Source organism: Mastigoproctus giganteus, chromosome 8 (genome assembly GCF_048544385.1).
Source record: "Mastigoproctus giganteus isolate SK-2022 chromosome 8, ASM4854438v1, whole genome shotgun sequence".
Classification (NCBI taxonomy): Eukaryota; Metazoa; Arthropoda; class Arachnida; order Uropygi; family Thelyphonidae; genus Mastigoproctus; species Mastigoproctus giganteus.
Window position 1 is genome coordinate 123333496 of NC_143582.1, and position 18651 is coordinate 123352146.

The 18651-nt window shown below is 36.6% G+C and overlaps 1 protein-coding gene across 3 annotated transcripts in view; it reads left to right on the top strand.

Moving 5' to 3' along the window:
* LOC150081797 (WD repeat-containing protein 26) overlaps positions 1-18651 on the top strand; it is a 597339-nt gene that overhangs the window by 9360 nt on the left and 569328 nt on the right. The window contains exon 2 of one of the 3 annotated variants that reach the window (XM_090378895.1): positions 6459-6644. The exons of the other annotated variants lie outside the window; for them this stretch is intronic. The gene's annotated coding sequence lies outside the window, so the exon portion shown is untranslated. The remainder of the gene's footprint in view (positions 1-6458; positions 6645-18651) is intronic. 3 annotated transcript variants of the gene reach the window in all.

Genomic DNA, 18651 nt, shown 5'->3' on the forward strand with positions numbered 1-18651 from the left:
GCTTTATCACTTTGACTTGCAAGACCAGATGCAAATTACCACTGTTTTAGAGTATGAAGCTGTTCAACTATCTGTACTGTGAACTGTGTGGCATAGTCCATTACAGATGTTGTGGTCACAATTCCGTGATCACTGAGTGTTGTATCAACTGGAGAAATAAATGGCATAAATTTTAATAAATGGAGTGGAAAGAACAATATGAAATGGAATAGGATATATATATCTTCTGTCTAGATGTGACAATTTTTTATAATTGGGCCTTGAGATGTGCAGGTTGGTTTTACAAAAAAACCAAAAAAAAACCCTGATTTTTATATTTTTGTATCATTTTTTTTTTTTTTTCTTTAGCTTTGTTTGGTTAAACATGTTAAAAAGCCAAAACAAACAAAAAAAAAAAAGTTGTAAAGAATGGGTTTACTGCAGCTAGTGTAACATCAAAAGTGATGTAAATATACAATAAACTGATAATAATTATAATAATAATAAGCTTTAGAAAGAGCAATAAAGACATGTTTGCTACTAGAAGGTGAATATGCCTTAATTCTTCATCACATGAGAGCATCTATGAGACATGTAACTTAAATAAAGACATTGTGCTTCTTGAAAGGGTCCAGAGATGGGTAACTCGCTGGTGAAATCGGCAAAAGTGTGTCCATATGAGGAAAGACTTCGAATATGTGGGTTGCAGAGCTTGGAAACTAGGCACCTTAGAGGAGACTTGATCGAGGTGTTTAAGGCTCTGAGAGGCATAAGCAAAATAAATTAAGGCTAAATTTTCACGGTTATAAATGATTCTAGAACTAGGGGCCATAATTTCAAGTTACGGGTGGGGGGGGTGTTTAGACTGGATTGTAGGAAGTTTTATTTTAGCCAGCAAGTTATAAATAACTGGAATTAAGTTACCTACATGGGTAGTAGAGGCTGACAGTTTGGGGAAACCAGTGGGAGGAGGGGGGAAATGCATAGGTTGTCTTATTTCCTTTTCTGTTATTATGTTTTACAAATTTTCTTATTTTATTTTTATTCTTATTTTTTTAAAAACTTATCTATTTTATTTTATTATTATTTTTTTTTTTTAATTATTTTTTTGGCTGGTGCAGCATAAGCTATAGGTTTCTTTGCACCATGTGGCCATTGCTAATACTATACTAATACTAATTTCAAACAACTTTCTGATATTTAAGACTATGATACCCAGGATCACTGCAAGCAGGTGTGTGATATGTACTTGTCACACTGTCAGTTTACAGACAAGGGCAGCAAATTGAGCAGGTTTTGCAACCAGATTCATATGGTTGACAGACTGAATCTATTCATTCAGTAAAATCAAAGAAGTATTTTTTTCTTCGGTAATTGCAGAGAAATAAAATAAAAATGAGGACAAGAAGACAATCTAAACTTCTATTACTGGAGAACTGACTCTGGTATACCTCATCCACATTATTTAGTTCCCATGCTGACAATGTAACCGGAATATTTCATTTCTGTGTGTAGGAGGAATTGTATCATATTTAAACTTGTGGTTATGTGTGTTACTCCATGCATGTGGTTATATCTTGACATGACAAGTCTTCACACGCAGATGGAATGGACAAGCAAGCATGAATTGTCTTATTATGGGTGACTTCAATCTGCTCCAGATTGATTGGAATAAGTGGGAGGAAAACTCATAATGGGGAAAAAATGTTTAAATAAACTGTATTATTATTATTTGTACCAGCATGTTAGAGAGTACTAGGGCGAGAATATTCTTGACCTCATTATTACAGGGATCCCTGGTATCAGTATCAGAGTATGATGATTTGAAAATTAAAGAATTAATTTTCTCTCTCTCTTCTTAGGATTTATTCCATTATTACAATGGTTCTCCTTAACCTAATGTCAGAAAGTCATTCCTTTATTCTTTTTTTCCATTTTCTTCTATCTTCCCAATCTCTGTCCACCAATCCTCTTCTATTCATAGCCGCTCTCACACCCTCTATCCACGTATTTCTTGGTCTTCCTCTTTTTTTTTTTCCTTCTCCATGGCATCCATTTCCATGACTCTTTTAGGCAATCTCTTCTCCTCCATTCTCTTCACATGGCCAAACCACTCCAATCTTTTCTCCTCTATTTTATCAATATTAATTAATTTTCTTCCCTTGAGAAAATTGACCAAGCACTTAAATATTTTTGTGAGAACGACTCTCTCCGTGATCATGCAGCAAAAGTTGAGGTGAAGTTAAAGATATAACTAAATGCTACAACACAATTTTATCTGAAAAAATATGTCAAAAAAACCAAACAACTCTTGATTTATTCTTTAATCGTAAAACTGAAAAATTGTGTAAATTCGATAAACTTTAATAAACTAATAAAAAATGTCAAATAAAACAGTCCTCATTTTTTCAGTTTCTTCAATCCATTTTTTGTATGTATCCATTTTTACATGATACACATTACGAAAATTTGGTCATAGTTTTAAGTGAATTCATTTTAAATGTAATTTTCTGGAACCAATTATCCTTGAATAATGAGGAATCCCCCCCTCCCATACTAATAAAAAATATATATATATCAGAGACATTGTAGGGCTTGAAGTACAGGAACTATTGTCAGAAAATAATCATGCAATTGTCAGTTGGAATATGAAGAAAGATGTTGCAGTAAAAAGGTAAACTGCAGCCATTATCAACCCACTGCAGGATGGAAGCCTCCTCAACAATTCATGTTGAGGGAAATGGACCATAATCTGCCACTCTGGTCCAGTGTAGGTTGGCAGATCGACTGTATTTAGCAGTCAGGGGCTTGAACCCCAGTCTACTCAAGAGTGTGTGTGCTACTGCACTCCCACTCCTGACCACTTGGCTACGGAGGCCTCTGTAGCAGTAGTTAAAGTAGTTAAATGTTGCAGCAGGTAAAGGTATGATTAACTTCAGAAGAGGAGTGGACTTTGACAGGTTAAGGTACTATATGGCATCTGTGAATTGGGCAGATTGCCGAGGGATGGAGAATACATTTGAATTATGGAATACTTTTAAAGCAAAAATCACAGAAGCCATGAACGCATATCTTTTAAGAAAATATTGCAAGAGGAGGATGCCAAAATCGATAATTGCAGAACTTGCTGTTTAAATAGAGCAGAAGATAGCATGGGACAGACCGATGAAAAGTACTGAAGCCTACAACAGGCACAAGTTGATCTGTAATAGTACCATAAATAAGATTGGGTAGGCCAAGACTGTGTATGAGAAAGTGCTGGCTATGAAAGCAAAGAATGGGGACAACAAATTTTTTATACATGTAAATACAACAAAGAAGAAAGTTAAACAGATTGAATCCCTGTGCCCTGGGTGTGGCAAAGTCATAGTTAACCCAGCTTATTTTGCGAATGAATTGAATAGGTACTTTGCACCAGTGTTTACTGAAGAAAGACCCTTTATGATGAGAAGACGTTGTGTGAGAGATACTGAGCAGTATGAATTTAGTGATGTCATAATGACAAATGATTGTTTATTAGAAAAACTTTTGAGCATAAAGGCAAGTAAGGCTCCCAAAGTTGATGGCATATACCTTGTAGTTTTGGTGGAGAGCGTGAGGGAGTGTATTGAACCATTGAGGTTAATTGGTTAATTATGAGACATCTTTGGATGGGAGAAGTGCCAATGTATCACCAGTATATAAAAGCGGTTCTAAGAGTGCAGTTGGTAACTTCGGTGGTAGAAAAAATAGAGGCAGTGATTAAGATGCCAATCAGGGACATTTAGATAGATATGGCATTCAAAAGACACACACCACGGCTTTGTTAAGGGTAACTGATGCTTAACTAACTTAGTAGGCTATTTTGACAGAGTTACTTGTGAGCTAGATTTAGGGAACAATTTCGACATAGTTTATTTGGATTTTAGTAAAGCATTTGACTTGGTCAATCATCAGAAGGTTACTGTATAAGCTTGAACAGGTTGGGATTACTGGTAAGATTCTATGATGGATTATTGGATGGCTGCCGGTCTTCTATCCATTCGTCAGGAGTGGGGGACTCTCAAGGATCGGTTCTTGGACCGCTGTTCTTTCTAATTTTCATAAATGACATCGATAAAGGGATAGAAGACAATGTCAAAATTTGCATTTGACGCAAAGATTGGCAGATTCGTTATTTTTGAATGCCAAGTAGCACTCCTTCAGGATGACTTGAGCTGACTTCAAAGGTGGTAGAGAAGTGGTAGCTATGTTTTAATGTTGCTAAATGCAAGGCACCCTTGGGGAATAGCAACCCAGAAATATGTTGTACACCTCGTGTGGTTGAATTAAATACAGCGAAGGAAAGGGATCTGGGAGTTACAATATGGGCAGATATGAAGCTTTCTGAACAGTATAAACAGGCAGCCTGGAAAGCCTATAGTGTCCTATAGACTATTTATCGAACGTTATTCTGTAGAGATAGGGGGGTCGTAATCCCATTTTAAGGCAGTTGTATGACCACATTTGGAATACTGTATTCATGTATGGAGACTGCAATTGAAGAAAGATATTGACTTCTTGAAAGTATTTAAAGATGGGCAGCTTGAATGGTGAAATCTCTGATTTTGTGGATTACAGAGCTTGGCAGCCAGGCACCATCTCAGAAGTGACCTGATTGAGATTTATAAGGCTCTGAAAGGGATTAGTAAAATGAATGGAGGTGGATTTCTCACTGTTTCCAGAACTACTGGTCATGAATTCAAATTACAGAGGTTGAGGGTTAGATTAGATTGTAGCAAGTTTTCTTCTAGCCAGCGAGTCATCGATTGGCGAAACAAAGTGCCCTTGCAGGTAGTTGAGGCTGACAGTTTGAATAAATTTTAAAGTTCAACTGGGTAGTAACCTTTTTGAGGAGGGAAGCATATAATTTGTGTTTTCTTATCTACTTTTTTTTTTTTTTTTTTTCCCCACTGCAGCAAAATGCCTGTGGCTTCCTTGTGCTCTATGGCAAATGCCACTACTATTATTACTTTATGCAAGTGATTGGCATTATACAAATGGAATCAGCATCTGTTTCAAAGAGAAAAAGAGGATATTCTGTATAGCTAAGGTAAGAAAATTGTATTCAGCATTATTGAACATTTTGATAAAGAAGCATTAAATAATAAACTGAGTATAACAATCAAGCAAGCAATAAAGCATGCTAGTGTGACAACAGGATTTTGAAAATAATTCAAAAAAAGAATTTGTAGCCAGGCAAAAGGTAAATGTTCTCCAAGTTTTCTCACGTAAGAGAAGTAAAACGCTTATAAAATTATTCTCCAGATCATGATATCCAATTAGATCATGATATCATAAGGTGAACAGTCAAGCATTTTTATATTTATGATATAAAAGTACCAGCTGTTCCTAAACTTATCCCAGTATTAAATAAAATTTAATTGGCAAAAGAGAAACTTAAAGAAATACTCATCAGGAGATGGGATTTTGTTGGAAGAAATTTTAAAGCAGAAGGAAGTTTTAATGGAAAGCAGTGACAACACTTTAGAGAATGAAGTGATGGGAAATGAAATGAGGATCTATTGTTTACACTTATGAAACCAGGAATGACAGTAATATGACATGTGGGAAATGTAGTTCAGAAGAAACAGTTATTTGTTTTAGTGATAATGAAAATGACTTACAAAAATAAAGGTCATTATGTAATAATATTAAACAATGTGTTTGGTGGGCAAGCACTACTGAAGTTGCTAGTTTTCCCTTTCATAATTGTATATTCTTTGTTTGTATAATTTTAAAATATTATATATCAATAGGATATGCTGAAAGGAAATGGTAAAAGATTTATAAGTAATAAAAGTTCTATTTTTTAAAATGTTTTCTTTATAAAATAAAGTTTGTTTCATAAAGCTCTAAGTAAAGTATAATATCTATTTTTCTGATTCCTAAAAGTTTTATTCCTTATCTTTCAATTCAACTATAACCAACCTTTTCTTATTCGCACAACTTTGTTGACTGCAAGACCCTTTCACACTCAGGCCACGAATATATTTTGAATCCCCCCCCCATAGCATTAAGAAAGATAAACGTGAATTATGTTATGAAAATACATTTTATTATAATTTAAAAAATATAAGAAATATATCTTTGTGAAATATAATATATAATAAATTTAATTTTAATATTAACAGAATTATTAAAATAAAAAATACAAAAATAATGAAAGTAACTTTGGTAACGACCAGATTGTAAAAATCAGAGTGGTAATTTGTAATGTGATTTGACTTGCTAAGCTTGAAAGATCAGATGTCTTTTTATTCAGTGAAAGTTATACTTTAACTGAATATTAAGTATAACTAAAGTTAATTAATTTTTGAGCTTTTGGTTGCTTCATCATTCAGAGATTTTCTTTTGGAAATCTTGTTATTCTCTGAATAAGAAGTGTTCTAAAATTTGAATGGATTCCTTTCCCCATAACTTTTATATTATCTATTTTGTCTTTATTCATAAACTTTGAGGAAGCATTGTAATACCACTTGCATAAGTCCTTGCAATTGAAGGATGCTGGTATCCCAATTCTGTGACTTCCTAAGGTTTTCTTCGCAGCTTAAGTGACACATACAGAACCAGCTCAAAGGGTTGTGGCACCTTGAGCCAACTGTGGTTTGGCCTCCAGCCCCCATTCCAATGATAAATTGAAAAAGGTATTTCAGTTGAGAAATAAAATAAAATTTTTTGATGTAATTTTATTGTTTATTTTATTCAGTTCATTTATTAAGATCTTAAAATAAAAATATAATTTATTAATTTAAATCTAATAAACAAGTACATATATTATTACATATTCATTAAATTTTCTTCTTCAAAGATTAATGTTACTGGCCTTAACAGCTGCAGATCTTTGGATAATTTCATTCAGGTCTAAATCTCTGACGATGGCATGTTTCAGCTGATAAGGTTGTTAACCCAATTAATTGAACTTGTGTCATTGTGGAACAGAGGTAGGTTTTGATTAACTTCATCTTTGGGAAAGCTTTCTTCATCATCAGCCACTGATACTGGTAATGTTACAAGAATTATTAGCACTATGAAATATTTGCTAATGATGCCATCAAATTGTTTGAGCACGTGAATTGGGTGAGATTTTAAGTGAGAATAACAAATGCGTTTAAAGTGTTTTTCACACTTTCTGATTACCATCTATATGAATAATTTATAAATCTATACTGGAATTGATTGTTATGCTTTACAATCAACTCAGACCTGTCTTTCAGTGACTGGATTGTGCCATCTAAAAATGAAAAAGTGATCCTAAATTTTTCTTCTCTTTCATTCTGGCTATGGACTGGACCACTTTTATATTTGAAGAAGCCACAGACCACAATAAAGATGCAATATATTAATAACAATTTTTTAACTACATTGATATGTGGTATACATTAGTTTGTCTAGGTATATCTATATTTCAAATCAGTGTTAATAGGGTTATTGTCTACTGCAAAAAAAAAAAAAAAAAAAACAATTTTACTCCTAAGTCTTGTGGTTGGAAAACAGTGATTTAGAAGCCATTTAAACTTATCATCTGTTCTTTAAATTTTAGTCAAATGATTGATTTTGAAAATAGTCTGCTTGTGATATAATTAAAATTTACTTCTTAGAAGGCTTTGCTTGCAATATTTATTTGACTGAAAGTTGTACAAAACAGTTGTGCAGCAGATAAATTTTCTTTAGTGGTTTTTTGTTTATTTCAATGGTTAGACATTATATAGAATTCTTGTTAATTGAGAGTGATTGTTTTTTCTGTTACTCTTTTGAATTTTGGTATCCCCCCCACCCTCAACTTTGGCATCCTGAGTCTATGCTACATTGACTCAAGATGGACACATATTGCAAAGGCATGAAAGTTTGTCTGGTCTGTAATTTCTTTACTTCTTTTTGATAATAAAAAGTACATTCTGACCTTAATTTTTAGTGTAGTTACTTGCATGCTTGTTAAATCTGGAAAAAAAAAAAAAAAAAAAAATCAGAATAGAAAAAAAAATTGAGTTTCATGTAAAATTGTGCGCTGATTCAAATCAGAAGCATCACTTTCTGTGTTTGTCTTCTTCATTTAGGGGTAAAATGACACATGTCCCATATTCACAAATTTATACTACTTCACTTTTTCTGATAACTGTACATCCCTTTTACAATATCATCATACTAATAACTCAAAAATGACAATTTTTGATTTGTTGGCAGGGGTAGTTGTGCAATATACTTATGTATTGCTATCATCCACTAATAAAATGAGTCAGTCCATTGCCAAGGTAACATTAATTCAGTCAAGAGTCTTTTTGTCAGAGAGGATTATATTCAGTTCACCAGAAATTCCTGACCAACTTTTTTTTGGTTGGGGGAGGGATGCAAATTTACTTGCATTTTTTGCCATTAACGTTGCAACTCTGTTCATTGTACAGGCCAAAATGAGATACCGTGACCTTTTGATATAGATAAAATTTGCTACAGTGAAAGTCTTAAACATAGCTGTGTGTGTGTGTGAATGTAAATATTGAAACTAAATCTTTAGTGGATTAGTTGATTATAAGCACAGGGGCTCACATCTGGTGAGTATGGGCTTGGTACACTCAGGGTCCTAAGCTGGATAGCATCATTCTTGTCTTTCTTGGTGATTCCCTTTTACTTCTCTCTCTCTCTCTCTCTCTCTCTCTCTCTCTCTGAGTAAATCAGGAGTAATTCTTGTGCAGCAAAAGCCTCAAAAATGTTGGTCACTGATCTGATAAAATTATGGAGAGATCATGATCTGCCCTTAAAGATGAAACTGAGAATCATTGATTCGTTAATTTTTCCAGTTGCCACTTATGGATGTGAAGGATGGAATCTGAAAAGAGTTGACAGGAAGAAAATTGAGGCATTTTAAATGTGGTGTTGCAGGAGAATACTGCATATTTCTTACTTGGATTGAAGAACAAATGAGTGGGTATTAAATAAAATTGGCAGGCCTAAAATTCTTCTTCATAGCATCAACAAAAGAAAACTCAAGTTTTTTGGTCATTCCACCTAGTTGCAGGTCAGAGGAAGACTTGCAACTAGGTGGAAGGATAGGATCAGTGAGCTTCTGGGCATGACATTTTGTGATGCTGCTCGTATAGCACACGATCGATGCAGTTGGAGGAATTTGTTTGTGGCTACAACAGCTCCTCAGAGAGCTATGTGACTGGAAGAAGAAGAGCAAAAGCCTTGGTTTCCTTGCACCATATAGCTAATAATAATATAAAATTAATATTGACACAGTATGTGCTGGCATTTTAATTTTATATAATTTAAATATTTGGTCCTTGAGGTTGTCACAGACATTCTCCCAGACAAGCTGTACTTGCTACCTGGGAGTCTAAAACCTGATGGAACTGATATTTGGGTGACACTCAAGTCAAGTGAACCCAATTTCGGCAAAGTCCGGATGGTCTGTGACAGCCAAATCCTCTGCTTGCACCTTCACGATGGTGGGACTGTTAGTAATCCTGGGTATAACCCCCATGCACAAGTACATGGTGGGTGACCACCCAGGTGTGAACCAACGTAAGCAGGGGTCGAAGTGTGGCGCCCACACCACATGGAGGAATGCCGCTCCTCTATGTTACCAGGCAGTACTAGGTGGAAGATGACTCTCATCAACCGGTGAAATACCACCACTTTGCTTATTGGAGGCTTGAAGTGGTGGAACCCATTTTTAGTCTCTAGAGCTAAGTTCCTTTCAACCCTTCCCTATCTCTTCCATCATGCAGTATGATTGATGACTTTTGAGGTTATGATGAACGTAGTGGCAAGATCCAATATTCCTTACATATCGAGGGTACAGCTCTAAAACGGTTTTCGCAGGCCGGCCGCTAGTTAGTATACCGGACCGGACCTATTGGTAACTCTCTAGGAGGCTTCCGGATCAGCTAGTGTATAATCTTGCTACCTCTACTCTGCCAGATAGTGACTGGAGGGAGTCCGAGTAGTGTGTATGCGGGGAGCATTGTCGAGGCCACGTTATGTCAAGGATCTGGGTATATTCTTACCACATGTACGCCATATCCAAAAATTTCATTACTTCATACAGCATGTCCCACCCACCTTTTCTTACTATTGAATACACCATGAATTGTCAAACTAATAGAGCAAGCTTATCTGCGAAAAGATCTAAACCTCCCAAGGACTTCCTAATTCATTTCACAAATATACGTGGTCTCAATTCTAATCTCAACGATGTCCATTTCCACTTGCAGTCTGCCAAACCTCATGTACTTTTTCTGACAGAATCTCAGTTATCGGTTGATTCAACTACTGCTCATCTCAGATGCCCAAATTATTCGCTGTATGATTCCTTTCGTCTCAAAGGTGGTACTTGTGCATTGTCCGTTCTGATACTCCCTGTCAGAGACTTGGCAATTTGGAATCTCCTCTCTTTGATCTTCTCTAGCTTAAAATCTCTCTACCTCATTGTGTCAAATTCATCTGTTGCCTCTACCGTTCTCCCAACTCGACTAATCACTTGGAGCTCTTTGACTTCCTCTCGTTGCAACTCGACTTTCTCCAGTCCAACTCTCCTAACAGTGAGGTAATTTTCCTTGGTGATTTTAATGTTCACAACCCCAGCTGGCTTCCATTTTCTAGTCACACCGACCCAGCAGGTCGAGATGCTGAGGCTTTTGCAATTACTAATGACCTAGCACAGATTGTTCATTTACCTACAAGAATACCGGACAATCCTAATCATACAGCCAATACGCTTGATCTTTTTCTCACAAACAACCCTTCTAAGTACACGGTCTAGATACTAAGTACACTTCTAAGTACACTTCTAGGTACTAAGCTCCTTTAGGCACTTCGGATCACAACTTGGTGATTCTCTTCTCCAATGGAAACTTTATCTCATGGCTATTCCCAACCTCGTGTTGTTTGGCATTACAAGAATGCAAAATGGGATGACCTGCGAGACTTCTTTTCTTCTTTTCCTTGGTCGGATTACTGTTTCAAAAGTTCTGATGTCAACGTTTGCTCAGATCGTGTCAGTGAAATTATTCTTGCAGGAATGGAATCCTTTATCCCACACTCTACTTTAAAATCTCGTTTTTTATCTAAACCTTGGTTTTCCAATAAATGTGCTAAGGCTGTCCAAGAGAAGAATGTTGCATATCGTAATTGGCTTGTTTCTAATTCTTCAGTTTCATTTTCTGCCTACACCAAAGCTCGCAACAATTGTAAAGCAGTTATTAATCAGTCCAAACTAGAGTTTGAACAGGTTAAGAGTAGAAAACTTGCTTCTTGCCCTAATGGTAGCCGAGCATTCTGGTCTCTTGCCAAAGCTATTGGCCGCAAATTTTGCCCATCTCTGCTCCCACCTCTGTCCAAACCAGATTGTTCTGTTGTCACTTCAGCCAAGGATAAAGCTGACCTGCTAGCATCCCAATTTTCTTCCAGCTCATGTATTAATGATCTTGGTAAAACACCTCCCACCATTCCCAACACACTCCATTCAATGCCTCCTGTGGTCTTCCGTCAAAAGGATATCAGAAGGATTTTGACGAATCTCGATGCTAAGAAAGCTCCAGGTCCTGATGGTATTTCTCCCCTTGTTCTCAAAACCTGTGCTCCAGAACTTACTCCTATTCTTTGCCGCCTTTTTTCACTTTCTTATTCTAAAGGTGTTTTTCCTTCTGCTTGGAAATTTGCTCATATCCAGCCAGTTCCTAAAAAGGGTGACAAATCCCTCCCATCCAATTATCGTCCCATTGCAATTACTTCTACTCTTTCTAAAGTAATGGAGAAATCAATTAACCGCCAACTCTTAAACTACCTAGAAACCTTCCGTCTGATCAACGATCACCAGTATGGATTCCGTCAGTGTCGATCCACTGGTGATATTCTGGCTTATGTTACCCATTTATGGACTAATTCGATGGAAAGGTTCGGTGAAACACAAGTAGTTGCTCTTGACATCTCAAAGGCTTTTGATCGTGTTTGGCATAAAGGTCTTCTAAACAAGCTTCCATCTTATGGTTTGCCAACTGTTTTTAGTAATTGGTTATCCAGTTTTCTCTCTGATCGCTCACTGAGGGTGATGGTTGATGGCTCTCTGTCTTCTAACTTTTCCACTAATGCCAGTGTCTCCCAAGGTTCAGTTCTTTCCCCCACTCTTTTCCTCTTGTATATTAATGACCTTCTTCCATTGACTGGAAATCCTATCCATAGTTTTGCTGATGATAGCACATTGCATTCAACTTTCCATTTTGAGAAACCTTGTCCTGCTCAATCAGCCTCAACTTCTCGAAAATCTGCTACCAATTCCTTAAATGCCGATCTTCAGGTAATTCTCCAGTGGGGCAAAGACAACTTAGTTGATTTCAACCCTTCTAAAACTCAGTCTTGTCTTATATCTCGCAAAAAGGATTCTTCTGCTCCTATGCTTATCTTTAGTGACACTCCAATTTCTAGGCAAAAGGATATATCTCTTTTGGGGATTACCCTGACTTCTAATCTCTCTTGGCACAAGCACATTACAAATATTGCTTCCTCTGCATCTAAAAAACTTGGTTTTCTCTTTCGCTCTCGGCATTACTTTTCTTGCAAACAGCTGCTCACTCTGTATAAATCGCAAATCCGCCCTGCCATGGAATATTGTTCCCACATTTGGGGTGGTGCCCCCAAAACCTCTCTCAGGCTTCTTGATTCCATTCAGAAGAGGGCAGTTAGGTTAATTAATGATTCATCTCTAACAGAGTCTCTCCACTCGCTGTCTCATAGACGCACTGTTTCTGCTGCATGCCTCTTCTATAGATACTTCCATGGGCACTGTTCTTCTGAATTAGCTTCTATAATTCCCGCTCTCTCTTTCAAAACAGTCCGAACACGTGCCGCCACCAGCCAACATCCATTTACCGTCCAACTTCAAACCCACAGAACCAACTTTTCATCTTCCTCATTTATTCATTCAACTGCCGTTTTCTGGAACAACCTTCCTTCATACGTATTTCCTGAAAATTACAATCTACAGAAGTTCAAGTCCAATGTCAACAAATATCTTCTTTCGTCTTCTCAATCTCCAACCCAAGCACGGTACTAAGTACTATAGGTTCTAATACCTCTCGTGTTTTGGGGTTCACATAAAAAAAAAAAAAAAAAACTTAACTTTTTTGTTGCTAACACTTATACACTGGAAAAGAGATAGTAACAAAAGTGATTACTAACACTTTTCACATAGTGTTAAATTACTTACATAGCATTAGAGTTACATTCAAGACTTCTGATGCTGCCCTAGATTTCACCCATACCACGCTGCGTTTCCCCATTTAGGCAGTGTATGCCTTGAATACTTAAACACCGGAATAAGTTATCATAACTTGTAGTCCCACCCAAAACAGATTAGGAATGATAGTTTATTGACATCTATCTGCTATCATGTCTGTTTCTAGAAGGCTTATGTTATATTTACTTAATGTTTGATCTTAATATACATATGCTGCCTGGTCACTTTTTAGGACCATGAAGGTTTGGAATATATGTAACAATCTATGCAAAAATATGTAAGTTTAGGTAACATGGTGTGCAGTATATATGGGAAAGCACTGAAAGTCATATGATGTGACTAGTGCCCAGATCAGTTTGCTATCAGTGATAGAATTAGACAGGATCTTGTGGGCTTTCCAAGAGATAAGTTTGTTACTGCGCATTGATCAGGTGCTACGGCAGAGAGGTAGTTGCACTTGAGTTTTTTTTTTTTTTTTTTTAATATTATTATTATTATTATTGTTATTATTACCACTAAAAAAACAGCTATTGCCTTGTGCATATGGATTGCCAGGGGCTAAAGTTGATGATATAGAGCTGCTTATCATCATTAAGGGCACAAAAGGTGATATTGCTGTACATGTTGGTACTACAGATACATATTAAGATCAGGAGATCTAAAGATTTACTTCAGTATAGGGCAGTGTTGAGAAAAGTCTTGAGATAGGAATTAAATTTGAAAGTGTCTGCAATTCTTCCTAGACATGATTGGTCCATGGAGTAGAATCTTTCTACTCTATTACAGTGAGACTACAGTCTTGCCTGTTAATAGGAGAGACTGTTTGTTTCTGCAGGGATGGGATACACTTAAATAGAAATGGTGTAAGAATGTTTGCTGATGCTATTGAGGCAGTGTTAAATGGATCAGAAACCTGATTACCTGCAGGTGGGATACACAGATATAGTTTTAGAACAGCTGCAAGCAGAGGTGAAAGTGATTCTTGCTCTGCTTCTTTTGGGGTATAGAGCAGCTTGAATGAGGTATCAGAGCTTACAAGACCTGGGACCAGTAAAGTTCATGGGACAAGCAAATACATGGGCTGTGCTAAAAGCAAAAACAGGTGCATATATTCTTGCATGTTTGCCAATGCTAAACAAATTTGATAGTACTGTTCAGCAAAAGATGCAGGCATAGGAAGGATATCAGAAATGTGGTGCCACTCTGATATAAGGGATGAGGAATTTGATGGTGAGTACAACGTGTACAGGAAGGACAAACAGTAGAGGAGGGGAGGAGTAATGATCTTGGGTTGAGAAGCACATAGAATATACCAGTACATCCAGATTATGTGAGTGGAATATGCAGTGTTGCTTCAATTTGTGTCATAAGTACTAGAAAACTAAAATGAGAGCGGAAGTCTTCTATAGCCAAATGATTGATGTGCAGGTAGAATAGGTCAGTACATCAAAATATCTTATAATGGGGAACTTTCCTGATATTGAATGGAACTTTTGGGCTGGTCACTCTTACAGTAACTTGTGGATTGGGCATAAATTTTCTGGATTTATTGGTTGACATTTTTTGGATGACTGTTTTCTACAGCAGCATATTAGAGAGGAAGTAAGAGAAAGCGATAACCTTGATCTGATTATCAGTAGTGACTTATTGTGCATGAAGAAGGCCAAGTTACTGCTATTGATAAAGGAATACCAATGTTGTGTGGTAAAAGAGATTATAGTTATAAGTGGTCAGTGCTCTCCTTGGACTAATATTAGTGAAGTCCTTCAGAGTTTGCTCAGAAGGACTTCACTAAGCTGCACTTCAGCTCAAGCTGGGGGAAAGAGGGGTGGAAGAGTTTTTTTTTTTTTTTTTTTTTTTTTTTAAGTGGGAAGGTGTTTTATTAAAAAAAAAATATTTTTTGAAATATTATTTATTAATAATATTTCTAATTAATGTGACTTTTGCTGCTGAACTTTTTGAGCAAGTCTCTCAACATCAGGGAAGTATTCCGTAATTTTCAACTTTAAGCATGCTGAGAGACTCGCATTGTTCAGACAGTTTCTTGATTTATTTTTAATATAGTTCATGTTCAAAAATATTTGCCCCCAGAAATTTATCGAACCAAAAACTGAGAGAAGTCCAAATGCAAATATTTTCAAATTTCTGTGTGTCCGGTAAGCTACATCATGCATCGAACACAATTTGGTCTTGCTTTTTCAACTCATCTATCGGCATGCATTTATATAGAATTGTAAGGGCAGCCTTTTGCTTCTCCAAATTCTCAGTTTCAGTTTTTATGCATTTTAGTCTTGCACTCCACATGTCCTTGATCTTTAAGTCCTCTAACTCCATTTCAAACTCTGCTTCACGTGGGCTAAAAGTTAGAACTGCAGATTACCGATCCCTGCCTTAAGCTATCAAGTTCGAGATATATATGTTACACTATTCTGTATCGATCTAATGTAATCAACCCAAACATCTGATCCTAACCTAACTGGCCAACCGATCTTAACCTGGATAGGATCAACTGGCGTATGGACCACCTCATTCCTCAGTGGCAACTTGCACACGGCTCTCTTGCTGTCTTATTTATCGTCCTTCCCGGGTTCCCCTTTCAACTGATGGCGCTTATTGCTCCATTGATAACCTGGAGGATACCTTCGCCTACATCCTCCATATTTCTAGCTGTACCCTCCTTTCTTGCGTACACTCTGTACTTCCCCGACTCTACCTTTTTTTTGTCTCCTTCCAGGAAGCTCTGGCGACCCTAGCGGAGACAAGCCAGAGAATAATGGGCAGACTGGCTACCTCCTAGTGGTGTGTGCGGGCAACGTGGAGTCCCACCAGGGGCCCTGCGGCCAAATGCCAGGACACACAACAGAACCTAACGCAATATGTCATATACAACACACAACACTTTTCTGGCATTTACAGTAGTACTGTATTCCTTCACAGCGAACATATGGCGCAGATGTGGGAAACCACAGGTGGCGCCTGACCCTAATACTATGCACACTATACTACAACAATGGTAGCAAGTTGGTTCCACTGAAAGGAATTTAAAAAACTTTCTAATACCAAAGTAGTTGCCTTTGCAAAAGCAATCCTTTCCCTTTACCTTTGACAGTCCTGCATCAGTATATTATGATCACTGCCACCTATTGGTTCTTTATCTGGATATGCTTAATATGTGAAGAGTTGCTGCTGATAATCAGATTGAGTATTGCTTTCTGTTGTTTCTTTCTATTATGCTGGTGTAAAAAACAGCCATGCAGTAAATCTACAAGTCTTACTGTTGTACAAGTGAGTAGCCAGCAATTTGGAGTAAACATCTGGAAAGTTAAAATCTCCTTTTTAAGATAAACTGATTTACTGGCCCACTCTATTTGTTTATACAGTTGTATGTTATGATCATCACAGTTATATTTCTATTCATAATTTTAGTTTTCTTCATTTCTACTTCATTTTAGTTTTCCTAGTGCTTATGTCACACCAAAATGATTCTACATTACGCTGGCTACCCACATCATCTGGTTGTACTGATTTAGATTCTTTGTACTTCTTGACAAAGAGCATTACTCCTTTCTCCCCCGCTACCTTCTTTCCTATGCACATTGTATCCACCATATTCAAATTCTACATTGCATGTCTGAATGGCACTGTATCAAATATCCCTGCTATATCTGGGAGTTATAATACAGGCAGATATGAAGTTTTCTGAGCAGTGTAATCAGGCAGCCAGGAAAGCCCATTCCTTCCAATTGATGATTTATTGAACATTATCCTGTAGAGATAGGGAGGTCATAGTCGCATCATATAGGGCAATAGTAAGACCATTTAGAATACTTTGTTGAGGTATGGTGTCCTCATCTGAAAAATGACATTGAGCTACTTGAAAGGATCCAAAGACTGGCAACTCGCATGTTCAGATCAGCAAAAGGGTGACTGTATGAAGGAAGACTGATTATGTGGGCTACAGAGCTTGGCAACCAGGCACTTTAGAGGAGACCTGATTGAGGTTTATTTGGCTCTGAGAGGAGTTAGTAAAATGAACGAATTCCGAATTTTCACTGTTATAAAGAATTCTAGAATTAAGGGACATAAATTCAAATTACAGGGGAAGAGGTTTAGGCTAGATTGTAGGAAGTTTTCTTTATTTAGGGCAGAGGTTCCCAAACTTTATTGGTTGACGGCATCCCCTAGGCCAAAAGAAATACATAAGTTTCATTTATTAAGCAGTTAGGTCCAAACAACTTAATAAGTAATGTTGAAACTGATAATGTTGACATTGTGAACTACCTCGAGCTAGTAGTTCGCACAGTGTCTAATAGATGTCGAGTATCTCTGTATTTCCCTCAAATTTAAAATATCCCGCAGCACCCCAGGGTGCCTCGCTGCACAGTTTGGGAACCACAGATTTAGGGAGTTGATTTCTGGACCAGGTTGCTTTTGTACGTAGTTGAGGCTGACAATTTTGAATAAATTCAAAGGTCAACTGGATAGCTACTTATATGAGGAGGAAGCAATTAATTTGTATTTTCTTATCCACTTGTGGGTTTTTTTTTTTTTTTATATTATTATTTTTTTCCCTTCGGGGTAGTGCAGCAAAAGCCTGGTTTCCTTGCACTATATGGCTATTACTAATTGCTAGTCCAGCTAAAGGTAGTTCAGCAGAGCACATACAAAACCCTAATTCATAAGAGAACTGCTGTTGACAGTTCTCACCTGAGCCAAAGCATTCCCACTATTTTGACCCCTTTTTTTGCTTCGCTACTCTTATCCAAGGCACGATTCTAGTCTAAATTAAATTTAAATAAAACCGAACACATCTAAGAGATATGGGTATAATATAGTATGAGTATAATACTAGTAGAATATAAACTATATCTGGATTATTCGATAGCAGTACTTACTATGCTTTTCTGAGTTATGTTATATATGTGTGTTACAGTTGTGTTATGTGATCATGTTTGCGTTACTATATATTTATAGTTTATGGACTTAGGAAACATCTGATATTAACTATACTCCTACAGAATTATACTGAAGATTACTAAATCGTATTTATACCATTTTGTAAAAATACTATGATTGATACTACATTTATTCATTCTTATATCAGTACAGTAACAATGGCAGCAGAGTGCAGTTGTTACTGTACTGATATTAGAATGAATTTTGAAAACCAGCTTAACAACAAATTAACCAGCTATATCAGATAAGCCCAGATAACAAGTACAGTATATTATTAATTTAAAACAAAAATGGGATATGTGTAAGCATGCACTAGCTATAATTAATTTGCTCAGTGGAGGTGGCAGCATTCTTTCACATATTTATATCAGGAAGATAAAAGAAATAGAATATAGCTATTTCTTTGTGCTCCAAAAAAAAAAAAAAAAAAGTTTTTGCTTATCACAAGGAATGGTTTCCAAAAA